The sequence below is a fragment of the Manis pentadactyla genome, chromosome 6, assembly GCF_030020395.1.
Source record: "Manis pentadactyla isolate mManPen7 chromosome 6, mManPen7.hap1, whole genome shotgun sequence".
Taxonomy (NCBI): Eukaryota; Metazoa; Chordata; class Mammalia; order Pholidota; family Manidae; genus Manis; species Manis pentadactyla.
In genome coordinates, this window is record NC_080024.1 from 41,910,657 (window position 1) to 41,923,501 (window position 12,845).

Genomic DNA, 12,845 nt, shown 5'->3' on the forward strand with positions numbered 1-12,845 from the left:
CCAACAAATATATATTTGACTATGTTTAGAAAGTATGGTTATGTTAAATACAGCATCATAACATAACATAAATACATTATGTTAATATTCAGCACAAAGGACAAACTCAGCTCAGAAAATAATGTTCACTGAATTTTTAAGTCTGTATATCATCTCTACTAATATTACGCAGTCCTCACCTGAAAATAGATAAACTGTCTTTAATTCAAGGCCAAACATTTTAATATTTGGCTTTCTCTGCTGCCTCTTTACTTCCAAGCTTACTTATGTAAACTGCGTTAGCAGTGCTGGTCATAGAAGCAGTTAAGTGACATTAAGTGGTGGGAAAAACTACAATATGAGGACTGAAATTCCCTTTGAGAATTTCTACAGAGAGAAATTAAAGAATTTCTACCAGATAAACAGTTTCTGGATCTATCATAATTTTACTTTTCTCTAATGAGTATACCACAATATCAATGTTAACACTTTAGCATTAACATCTTGATTACTTTATATTTTCCTTTAAGATATGCATTTAAAAATGTTTGTTGATTAACACATAGTCTACAGGCACACACCTGATCATCTACATTTGCTCTCTTACAACACTAAACTATGTTTTCTACCTTTATGTTGTATCTACCTACCACTTCAGCATCTTATTAAAAATAATAAAGAGAGAAATGTGGTATCCACATATAAATCAAGTATAAAAATCAAATGTGTATTCATATTTGAACTGACTGTTTATAGTTCATAATGCATGAGCAAAACCAAAAGTTTCTGTGATGACTGCCCTTGTACTGTTCACCATGTAACTTATTCACTATGTAAGAATTTGTTCTCCATGTAAGAACTTGTTCGTTATGCTTCAGAAGATTGGAGACTGACGAAAATTAGGCTTGGGGGGATTAATGATTGTGCATTGAGCATTGACTCCCCTATCCCGAATTTTATTGTTGTTAACAACCATTTGATCAATAAATATGAGAGATGCCCTAACAACAACAACCAAGAAAAAGTACACACTTCCAATTGTAAAATAAATAAGCAACCGGGATGTAATGTATAGCATAAGGAATATAGTCAAAATATTGTAACAACTTGGTATGGTGATAGCTGGTACTTAGAATTATCATGTATATAAATGTTGAATCACTGTGTTGTACACCTGAAACTAATGTAATGTAATATACTGTGTGTCAACTACCCTTCAATAAAAAATAATTATCTAAAAAAAAAAAAAAAATGTTTGTTGTACTATATGTTAGGTTCTAGTGGGTAATTTTCCTGTGAAATACCTGATGCATAAAGGGACTGAAAGGATATATATAGAAAATTAAAAATTTATTAGTAAACTGCATTATATAAATGACAGTCACCGTTACTAAAAGTGTTCTGTGCAACAAATTTAAAATTTTACATCACAAAGAATCTGAAGCATTACTTCAAATGATTATTTTAATTAATGAAAGATAATTATTAGATAAACTAATTTTTAAATAATAAAATCAGAGAACATCATTCAGGAAATCAGATATACTACGGTAGAAACTATACATATTTTTAAAGAAAAATTTGGGTGTGGAATATAAATTTTGATGAATTACACATTTAATTTCCTAGATGAAAAATACTGAAAACATTATTTTTATTTTAATTCCAATATGCTAAGAAATGTTCATTGGCACAAATATCTGGAGGTATTTTAGTTTCATTTAGCTTTGGTAGCAAAGTATGTTTTGCTAACCATATGAAGAGTTATATTTTCCAATGTAGAGTTTTATGCTAAAAACAATTCAAATGTGTCTTTTCTTCCTAAAAAAGGGATATAAAAAGTTCAATATGAAACAAAACAAGTGCAACATGAATTACAAAATACGCCTATCATTTAGGCCTTGGAAGAGTTAATAGTTCTAATGCTTTGTCTATAAATCCGTTACTACAAAATTACTATTATATAAATACAAAAACCATAATTTAAAAAAATAGCATATGAACTTTACACAAATGGCTACTTTTTGACTTCCTAAACTAAGATTAGGATTCAAATATGCAAACAAATTTACACTAATCAAAACACATCAACAGATAGTTTTTCATAAGTGTTCAAAGTTACAATATACAGAATCAAGTACAAAATACTTATGATTCATATATATCAAGTCCTATACAAAGTCATCAAAAATTAACTGGTTACTTGGTACTTCAAAACATAGTCATTTTTGTGAGCATAACATGCCAAGCACTTTTAGAAAGTACTTGATTTAAAAATTTTCAACCGTAGACAATGTAATCAAGAAATAGCTTAGAATACTACCTAACTTTTGAAAGACATGTTATCAATTCAAGTTTACTGTTACATTTATACTATTAATGAAATAAGTCTATTTTCAAAACTTTATTCCATTTTAAAACTGTTATTAATAATATAAAACTCAGTCTTCTGTATTCATAATATATCACAAAAAGGTGAATTCTTGAGCATTTATAGTACATATATTCAGATCTGATTACTGACCTATCTTTTCTTTCCTTATTACCAATCTTACTAAAAGTAAAGAACAGGAGTAGCCTCAAAGACTTCCTATTTTCTCAGTCTGTTAAAACTTATTGTACAAGAATGCATGAATAATATATATAAATAAAAGTTTATTACAGAATGTGAAATAGCATCCTTTGTTCAAAAAGACTGGGATAAAATTTCAGTTCCCAATCATCTCACTATTTTGTAAAAGTATCAACTACATTTACCTTGTGTTGCAAGGAAGTTTTCTGTCTAGGTAAAATTTCACAATACAAAGATACTTTTATTGCTCCCTGAGGAGTGTGCCATGTTCTCCAAATTGACTTCCCCCACAAAACTTCACAAGATATCTTGTTTCCTATGGTATGTAAGCTTATAAATCTAAACACTGAAAAAACAAAAAATGCTGATGAGAAATAATCAACTAACGGCCACTCATAGAAGGTCTCAAAACATTAAATTTTTCCGAAATGATTTTAATAACAAGTTACTCAAATTGCAAATGCAGTAAAGTTTTCATTAAACCTCAAAAATAAAGCACAACATTCCACTAATTTAAGCCTAATGCCGAGTGAAAATACAGGGCAGTTGAATTATCTGCACATTCAGGAATGAGCCCTAGTTTTCATCTCATAATCTGTGTTTCCCCATTTTCCCCCGAGTTTTCAAGAACTAACCTGGAAATTAAGTTTTACCTCCTTTTATTTTCCCTGATAATCTTCTGTAACAAGTGCTCATGAGTGGTAAAGTGCAATGAATAAACTATGCTTTATGTAAGTGAAAATCTTAAGAGTTGAGAAAAGTATAGGAACTAGATAATGAACAAATCAGATAATCTGCCTCATATTAAGTATATGTTTGTGGTACAAAATGTGTGCCGTCTGCATGAGTGATAGGATAATCAACAACAAACATTACTAGGACTACCACAATTCTTTATTTTTTCCCTACTATGATGTCATGTAGATATAATAGTGTAGCTCAATCAAGAAAAGGTATTCCATTATATACAAATAAATTTATCTGACTAAAATGTGAAAAAAAAGAAAGATTCATCAATGCACGATTTATATATATTGAAGAGCCTCAAAATCAGTGTTAGACAGGCACAAGTGTTTTTTTTTTAACCACTGCTTTAAATATTTTCATTCTGATGACAACCAAGAAAAGAGCAGAACCTGCTTAATTTCTGGCATGAAAAATATTCAGGAAAAAAGAGCATTAATGATTTTCACCATATTATCAGCTCCAAATTATAATACTAGTAACTAGTAAAAATACTAGTAACTTTTCAAAACACTAAAACTACTGAGTGTTTTTCCTGTCTAGTCTATATTTGATCTAGTTACTAATAATAGGATCCAGGAATAATTTTTATCAGCACAAAACAAACTTAAAATTCAACAAATTCTAAATAAAACTGTAACAAAACTCTGAATTAGATAAAACATAACTGCCAAAAAATAATTCCATTTTTTAGTAACATTGCTAACTAATAAAGCTGTGCTCTTTTACCAGCTAATATAGATTGTAAACATAATAGAAACAATTTATGAAGACAAAAGGACTTTCCTTTTCTCAAGTGACAGAAACATCTCACTAATCTTCAGACAGAGTCTACTTTTCTTCCCTGGTAGTTTTTTGGGTTAAAAGTGCATCAGGACTTGATGAAGACCCTGTCAAAATGTTAGTGCATAACAGACACATATATATATATATGTGTTATACACTAATGTGTGTATATATATGTCTGTACATTTAGGTATACAATGGCTAAAGACTCAACTTACTGTTGTTTATAAAAGACTTCATTAGAATCCTTTTTGCAGTCCTAAAATAAAGTATTCTGTTGGAATAAGTAAGACTTCAGGACTTGATAACCACATTCACATAAAAATATTCTAGTAAGAATTAGTGTACCTAGTTTGCTGCTTTAAAAAGCTAATATACTACTCACAAATGAAAAACTTTAGCTTGATACATTTTATTCACTAGCAGTACTAACCAGGAGAATTTAGATCACAAAAACAAAATGCTTATGGCTATCAATAGAAGAGCCAAATTAATGAATTTTTAAAAGTTCTTGCTGTATAAAGGTCTAAGTTCAAATTCAGAAATAAATGAAACATTTAACCTATAACTTGAAATACAATTACAATATCGGTGAAAAAACAAAAGATATCCTATGTAGAAAAACTGTTTATGGGTACATGGATAGTTAATCAGAGGCAGATGCATCATCCTTATTTAAATATGTATGTGATATGCCATGGGACAAGTGTATAATCTAACAAATATGCTTTCTTTTCAGGTACTGAAAACACAAGCATTTTGTATTTGTTCCTTTTGCTACTTCTCTCAAATAAACAAGAGCCTGGTATGTCTCCCATGTCCACTATGAGGTTATTACTTCCCTTTAATGTTCTCAGTGTAACTGAAAATATGAATACTGAACAATACGTATGAAGTTGGGAAAGATAGCAAAGGAATCAAATGGATTTACAACCCTTAAGGTGATAGCAAGACCCTCTTCAACTGATGCAAAACAACATGGACTTGAGGAACTACTGATAAGCGGGGTCAGTAAAGTGGCGATAACCCACTATGGGCATAACAGCTGAGAGGTTATAATGGAATCCATATGCAACAGCAGATGAAATGAACCTGGTATTCTAGGACATCCCTGGGTACTAACAAGGACAAAATTTACAGGTACAAACTGTGAAATTACTAGAACTTAAGATCTCAAGAGGTTTGGGTATTTACAGCATACACATCTAAAGGAAGAGCTCTATAAGCCAAGTATACCTCAGCCTGAGTTTATTCTATCTTAAGGCAAAGATACCTCACTCCATTACCTACTTTCTACTCTTCTGTAGCTAAAAATCAGAGGAAATTGGAAATGAAATAGAAATATTACTACTTTTTCTGTCAAACAGCAATCATTTTGGCAAATTAAGATTCCATTGTTAAACCTAACAGCTGAAAAGCCTCCAATATATTCAGGTGTTTATATTATGCTATTAATGGAACAATTTGTCTACTGTTATTCCATTAATAGTATAATTTTAAATATCAAATGTGGTACTGCACTTTATCATGTTGACTTTCCACATTAGACAAAAATATGCAAACCTAGAGTTTTTTCTGACAACTGGAATTCAGTTAACAGTCCATCATGACCTGAGGCACTTTTGGCAACCATGGTGTCAATGAATTAAATAAAATGGCATAGATTGAACAACTGAACTGCTCCAATGCAAGTAAGTAAATATCTATGAAAATTTTCTTAACATTTAACAACAGATCTCTACAATGGTCTCCTGATATTCACCAAGACCATAAAAAAAGGTTTGCATTTAAAAAGTACTAGAAAATTTCATTAAGTTTTGAATTTGAATTATGTTTCTACCCATTAATTAATCTTGCTTCAGTTACCATGAAAACATGTCTCCTTAGAATTAAAAGTTGTATTTTTAGAGATGCAAAAAAGACAAAAAGATCTACTCTGTTCATTGTGGCTGCCAAAAGTTGACCAGACTCTTTAGGCTATTTCATTTTTGAGAAACCAAAAGTTGCAAATTTCATCAGTTTTAAAGACTGATTTCTCAGTATGTATACTGAAATAGCAAATACAAAGTAACCACTTTTCAGAAGAAAGTTTTATGAAATAAGCAGAATGCTTGAGGGGAGATTACAAACTGCCACATTTACTGACTGTGTAGAAGATCACTGCCATGGCGAGTCAGCAGATTCCTTGATGTGAAGAGGAATCATCAAAGACAGTGGCCACTATGTCCTTTCACTAATTTTTCAAAAATGACTAGTACACAGAACCATTGCTTCAACTACTTTCCTCAAGCATTACAAAACTAATTTCCTATTTTCAATAATGTAAAAACAGACTTGTCTTCTCCAAAGGATCTTGCTGTCCACATTGATGATCTGTTCATTTCATCTTATTACTGACTCTAAAGGCTTAAATCATCTTTAGCATTCCTTAAATCCAATTTACATGAAGTTGCATAATGCATGGAGTAAGAGAGGAATGAAGACAAACCATGGAACCCTGTATAAATGTGCTGACCCAAAAGCGATCACACCAACAGCCAGTGGAAGTGGAAATTGTGAAGTAGTCTTCAGCAATTTACTGTTAAGAGACAGAGAAATGTACATTACTATGTAAATTACATGGTGAGCAAAATATGTTGATCTTTTATACAGTTTTGTGAAAGTGTTCTAAGTGATTTTAAATGAAGTAATTTTTCATATAATGAAAATAACTGTCCATACTTTAAAAAAATCAATACAAACAAGCCATATTTTGAAGAGAGAAATATTCCTAATTAAGTAAATAATGAATTTTGCTTAATCTTTAAAATTTTAACAACATAAAAAGACTAACTGGATTTTTTTTTTTTAGCAATTCTACTTCTAGAAATTTGTCCTAACAAAAATAATAATTTTTACTAAGTTGCAGAAATATTTATTTTGACCCTACTTAAAACAGCAATAAAATCGCAACAAAATGAAAAAGGAACCATCCCTAATTCCTAACAGGAGCATGTAAGGTAAGACACTAAATATATTTAAAAGAAAAACAGAAGGAAAGACTATCATCTTTTTACTTTGAAAATAGAGAAACTGAGGATAGGAGCGGTAAGAAACTTGCCTAAGGCCATAGACCTTAAATGGCAGAGCCAATATTCAAGCCTTCCATCTGCCTGATTCTAGAATATCTGAAAATATCTGCTAGAATCAACAGAAAAGGCTCCCAGAGAAAACAACTAGTAAATGAAAAGTCAAACTTTATTATGGACAATTTTAAACACACATTTAAGTAGACAAATAGTAAAATGAACCTCATGTATCTGTCACCCAGCTTCAAAAATTATCGAGTCATGACTAATCTTACTGCACCTATAATTCTATTCAGTGCCACTCCTGAAGTTTTGGGAGATAATCTTGGACATCCTATCTTTCAAGAAGAGCTTTTTAAAGAAAAAGACGTTATTATAATCCTAACAAGTAAAACCCATACTTAAGAAAATAAAAATAATACACTTGCATATGAACTATACCTGCATACAAAACCTTATTACTATTACGGTTTTACCTTTAGGAATAATCAAAGTAATCAGGAATAAAGAGAGCATTTTTCAGACATAAAAGGGTGACAAAGATCAGGAATAGATGTTATTGAAAGATTAAACTACCATACCTTGATTTTATTGTAGCAGTGTAAGTATTTCCAAGAATTGCCATAGTTGGAATAAGGATAAATGCCAAAGGCTTACATGGATCAGGATTCAGTTTAAAGTAATACCTATGTCAAAGAGAAAAAAATAAAACATAAGTCAACAAAGCTCACTTGGTTATTTTAAATTATCAGAATCAATCAAATTGAATTTTAAAACATACCAACAGCAATATGGATATATGAGAGCTCTAAATAGCTCATGGAATACTTAATAATTTTTGTTCTAAATCACCTTTATATCCAAGGTTGTATATATGGAGAATTATGTTCAGAAACTACTAAAAGAAATGAAAATATCCAATATGGAAGCACTTTGTTTTTATAATAGGTATATGCTTGAAAGGTCATATATAATTATTTTCATGAAACAAATTATTTAAAATACATTAAGGTTACTCTATTAGAAAAAAGAAAAAAGGAAGGTGTGCATGAAATAATTGTCCCTCATCATTTTAAAATCCAAATTCTCATCTCTGGCATTCATTGACAATGAGTTACCTATAGCCTTTCATAATTATAAATTTGTCCACCTCAAACAATTTTTTTCCTAAGTCTGTGAACAAAAAGCTGTATCTTGACTAAAATAACGAACAAAGGAGGGATACTAACATATATTAACCTGTGGTTTATCTAACGTTTTTGGTTCTGCTAACTTTTCAAATAAAAATATTTCCAGTATTTAGATAATCTGAAAGTTTCATATCATTTCTGAAAACTGTTTTGAGTAGGGGGGGTTCAATTATTACTTAAATTAGGTGGCATTTTTTTTAACATATACCAAAAACTAAATATTCTAGAAATAATCTTAGAGGGCATTTTCAAATTTTCGTTTAACCTAGAATACCCAACAAGTAGCAAAGCAAATGAAGGTTTTCAGTAGTAAAACAGCTGGTCATTTATGTTAGTTCAATGTATTGGACAAATTAGAAAAGTGTACACTTCTCTTGTTACTTGTAGTATTTTTTAAATGCAAATATTTTTCTTCCCCCCAATTTAAGAAAACATGAAATTGATCATGAACTGAAAAACACATAAAGCCCTAGCTAATATTATAAATACCTGAAGTCATCAAAATAAAGCAAATTTCACATTATATCTAGACTCAAAGGTTAAAGGTAAAATATGATTACCTCTTATTATGGCAGATTTTGGGAAACATTATATTCCTAGAGTTTATATGCTCATAGTAAGGGAGAAAATGTGAGTGTATTGAAAATAAATTTCAGGTGATATATAGCTTCCTGTTCTTATGGCAGTTTGATGGACCATTAAGGAACCTAGGCAGTTTCTACTTACAGATATTTATTACTTAAACCATATAAACGACATTATATAAATAAAACACACCTAAGATTCTTTAACCAATAAATTAAAGATGGCATGCTGAGTAATACAATCCACGTTAGTAAGTTAATCACAGTACTGTGCATGCGAAGACTATCTTCAGCATCACTGGCAGATAAACGAAGATGGTGTCCTGTAGAGCCTTTATGGTGATTGGATTTTTTTTCACTCCTTCTAGAGTGTTTAGGATTCTGTAATGCAGTAAGGTAAAAATAGTAAGCTTTTAAATAGAATTGAAGTTTATCATTTTATTTAGAATCATACTCAATTACTTAACAGCTAAATAAATACATTTCTATTACCAAACTGATACAAAATACACAAAATACTGAAATTATTTTGTTTAAAAGTACTTTCAAGTGGTCATCAGTTACAGAACTTTTATTCCTTTCTCTAGCTATTTGCATTGCTGAAAATACATCTTCTAAGTAATTATAAGAAATATTTTTTAAAATTTGCAATAAAAAAATGAGGTAAGTATTGACAAAAATCAAATTACACTTAGACAATCAAGTCTATTTTAATATTCGTTAAGGTTCACTTTTCTTAAAGTTCATAAATTTATAATACCTTTTGAACACTATAAAATCCTAACCCTTTTTTTAAAGAAAATGTTGTACTTCCCCATATTCTTTCATAGCAAAGTGATGCAGAATTTTGAAAATAAAACTTACCACAGTCTGACTATTTTTAAAAGTTGTTAGGCTAGCTTGGAGATGAACAATCTAAGAAAAGGAAATGATTGTTAAATTTTACTCCTATTTTTAAACAATTTTATTAAAATTTACCATTTTTATTTAAACTGCCAAGCACTGATTCTGATATATAAAAAATAAACTAAAAATTCATTTAAAAACTTAAAAATACTTTCAGAAAAGGTAATAATTAATTACCATATATTAAATACCATATGCTTGCTATCATGCATTAAAAAGCCAAAACAAAATAATGTAAACTTCCAGAGTATGCTGTGCCCAGAATATATTGCTATACCTTCTAAATTCCATGATTCTATGTCTCAAGGATACCTTGCTATAGCAACTTAAAGTGTCTTGTGAAATATTTGATTATATTCAGTATAGTTTAAGGAATTTAACAGGTTTTATATGTTCTAAATCATTGAAAATCTCAACTCAGTTATATATGGTAGTGAAATGTTTACAAGAACTTGAGAAAGACTGTAAATTTATTATGTTTACTTAAGCTAGGTAGGGAAGGTCTGCTTATTGTGTCAGTTGTTTGAAATATCCAATTTAAAAAGCTAAAAATATATTTATAAGTAGCTCTAAACAGTTTGTTCTGATGGACATAAATTTCCTTTGGAAAACTGAAAACAATCTATAATGTGCATGTATTAGTGTTAAAAGCAGATGCAAATAAACTTTCATTTAAAGAAAAAAATTATTATAGATTCTAATATCAACTTCTTTACATAAGACTCATGTGGAAACTATGTCGTGTATAACCTAGATTTTCTTGAAAAGCTGTCAGCCTTCTTGGAAGTGTTTTTTCTTCCTCAGTAAAATTATCAGCCTTATTATTTTCAATTTTCTGATTCTTCAACATTTGTAATATTCTACATTATCTCAACATGATTGATGTCTTGATCCCACTGATACACCTTTGTTTTGTCTATTACACATTCAACGGGAGGTGTGAACATTACTTCCAAGAGCATGAAGCAATGTAAAACAGATGATATCTCCTACCCTCCTTTTGTTACTTAAATTTTAAAATCTTTTTTTAAAAGTATCACTGATATACAATCTTATGTTTGTCTCAAACATACAACACAGTGATTCAACAGTTGCCCATATTATGAAATCTCTGGCCCTCTAGTGTGGTCACTATCTATCAGTGTAGTAAGATGTTACAGGAACATTAACTGTGTTCCCCGTGATGTACTACCGTACCCGTGACCGACTTTTATTATGATTGTAAATTATTGTGCCCCCCTTTATCCCCTTCACCATCCCCCAAAACCCACCCCAAACACTCCTTCTTGGTAACCACCAGTCACTTCTCAGTGTCTACAGTCCACTACTGCTTTGTTCCTTATGTTATGATTTGTTTCTATATACCACAAATAAGTGAAATCATGTGGTATTTGGCTTTCTCCGCCTGGCTTATTCACTGAGCATTAATACCCTCTAGATCTATCTATATCGTTAAAAATGAGAGGCTTTCTTTTCTTTTTATGGTTGAATAATATTCCATTGCATATATGTACATCTTTATCCATTCATCTACTGACGGATACTTAGGTTGCTTCATTATCTTGGCAATTGCAAATAGTGCAGCAATAAACATAGGGGTGCATATGTCTTTCAAAACAGGGATCTTGTGTTTTTTTTCAGGTTAATTCCTAGAAGTGAAATTACTGGGTCAAATAGTATTTCTATTTTTTGTTTTTTGAGGAACTTCTGTACTGCTTTCACAATGACTGCACCAATTTACATTACCACCGAGTGTAGGAGGAGGGTTCTCATTTCTTCACATCCTTGCCAGCATTTGTTATTTCTTGTCTTTTGGATAGTGGCCATCCTAACTGGTGTAAGGGGATATCGAATTGTGGTTTTAATTTGCATTTCCCTGATGATTAGTGATATGGAGCATCTTTTCATGTGCCTGTGGGCCACTTGCATTTCTTTGGAGAAGTGTCTGTTTAGAACCTCTGCTTAAACAGGTTATTTGTTTTTTCAGTGTTGAGCCATATGAGTTATTTATATATTTTGCATGTTAAACCCTTACCAGATGAGTCATTTGTGAATATATTCTTCCATACAGTACGCTGCTTTTGTTCTACTGATGGTGTCCTTTGCTGTACAGAAGTTTTTCAGTTTGATGTATTCCTATTTGTTCATTTTTTATTGTGTTTCTCTTGCCTGAGATGTGTCCAGGAAAAAGCTGCTCATGTTTATAGTCAAGAAATTTTTGCCTATGTTTTCTTCTAAGAGTTTTCTGAGTTACATTCAGGTCTTTGATTCATTTCAAGTGTACTTTTGTGTATGGAGTTAGATAATAATCCAGTTTCATTCTCTTACATGTAGCTCCATTAACAATGTAGCTGTCCAGTTTTGCCAACACCAGTTGTTGAAGAGGCTGTCTTTTCCCCACTGTATATCCATGGCTCATTTATTGTAAATTATTTGGCCATGTATGTGTGGGTTTATATCTGGGCTCTCTATTGTTTCACTGATCTTTGGGACTGTTCTTGTACCAGTACCAAATTGTCTTGATTACTGTGGCTTTACTGTAGTAGAGCTTGAAATCGGGGAGCGTAATCCCCCCAGCTTTATTCTTCCTTCTCAGGATTGCTTTGGCTATTCAGGGATTTTTTGTGGTTCCATATGAATTTTAGAACTATTTGTTGTACTTCACTGAAGAATGTTGCTGATATTTTGATAGGGATTGCATTGAATCTGTATTGCTTTGGGCAAGATAGCCATTTTGACAATATTAATTTTTCCTATCCATGAGCATGGGATAGATTTTCATTTATTGGTGTCTCCTTTAATTTCTCTCACGAGGGCCTTATAGTTTTCAGAGTAAATGTCTTTCACTTCCTTGGTTAGGTTAATTCCTAGTTATTTTATTCTTTCTGATGTAATTTTAAATGGAGTTTTTTCCCAATTCCTCTTTCTGTTAGTTCATTGTTAGTATATACGAATGCAACAGATTTCTATGTATTAATTTTGTATCCTGCAACTTTGCTGAATTCAGTTATTAGTT

General features: G+C 31.0%; 1 protein-coding gene and 1 pseudogene across 2 annotated transcripts in view; both read right to left on the minus strand.

Moving 5' to 3' along the window:
* Window positions 1-12,845, minus strand: part of LOC118928252 (uncharacterized protein C2orf66) — a 149,766-nt gene that overhangs the window by 21,731 nt on the left and 115,190 nt on the right. The window lies entirely within an intron of this gene.
* LOC130684086 (GPI inositol-deacylase-like) overlaps window positions 6,409-12,845 on the minus strand; it is a 71,668-nt pseudogene continuing 65,231 nt past the window's right edge.